Source organism: Seriola lalandi, unplaced genomic scaffold (assembly GCF_002814215.2).
Source record: "Seriola lalandi dorsalis isolate HSWRI2012SDOR001 ecotype SW California unplaced genomic scaffold, Sedor1 jcf7180002054963, whole genome shotgun sequence".
In the NCBI taxonomy this organism is placed as follows: Eukaryota; Metazoa; Chordata; class Actinopteri; order Carangiformes; family Carangidae; genus Seriola; species Seriola lalandi.
This window is the reverse complement of record NW_019525514.1, coordinates 826272-827137: the sequence shown is the minus strand read 5'-3', so window position 1 is coordinate 827137 and position 866 is coordinate 826272. Positions and strand designations below refer to the sequence as shown.

General features: G+C 47.7%; 1 protein-coding gene across 1 annotated transcript in view; it reads right to left on the bottom strand.

Moving 5' to 3' along the window:
- matr3l1.2 (matrin 3-like 1.2) overlaps positions 1–866 on the bottom strand; it is a 22318-nt gene that overhangs the window by 21067 nt on the left and 385 nt on the right. The window lies entirely within an intron of this gene.

Here is an 866-nt window from a genome sequence, read left to right as displayed (position 1 = left end):
AAAAGTGCAGCACCCCTCCCCCACACGCCTACCAGGCTGTAGGCCTGTTCACTTTAGTTTCATATTTAACGTTCCCGCTGTTGCTGCGTCATGTCGCGTGCTGCCATGGTCCCGTCTGTGTAAACTGCGTAGAGGCCATTTAGTGAAGGCGGGATTTGAACCTGTACTTCAGGAGAACCTACAGGTGAAGGTAGAAAGTCTCTGGGAGCTGATGTGGATTCAGGTAACATGGTTGATGTGTGGAGCTTTTGGCTGCGTGCTCTGACCGGATACAGTAGTACAGTACAGTGGTGTTCCAGATGTTGAAGAGCTTTTCAAAGTCCGTCAGACAGAAGTGAAAACTTCCACCAACATGGAAACTGTCAGATCAGTGTATTGATTATTGGGATGAAGCAGCTGTTCCAAAGCTCCATGGGTTTCCTCCCGTCAGAGCTCTGTGTGTTTGTCATGTGACTGAGAGGCATGATGGGAAATGATGTGTGCGCTCTCCCAGCAGGTTGTTGTGTTGGTGTGACGGTGGGGGCTCTGCTATGGATCAGTGTGAGGACAGAGAGGAGGAAGCCCCTCCCTCTGAAACCTCTCTGTGTGGGCAACATGACAGAACGACCACAGCTCAGAGGTAAGCATCTCTAACTCTTGTTCCATCAAGTCCACGTTAGGACGTCTATAATGTTCACTTCTATGTTTTATCATTGAGCTCAGAGTCAGTGATGGTGTTGTACTGGACTACATTATATTCAGAGGTGTTCCTAATATTCTGACCCCTGGTGTATGTAAACAGGGAATAGCTCTCAGTATAATGTCGTCAGTACAACACCAGCTTTAACTGTGACCTCTTTATAAATGTCTGACAGTGTCGACAAAAC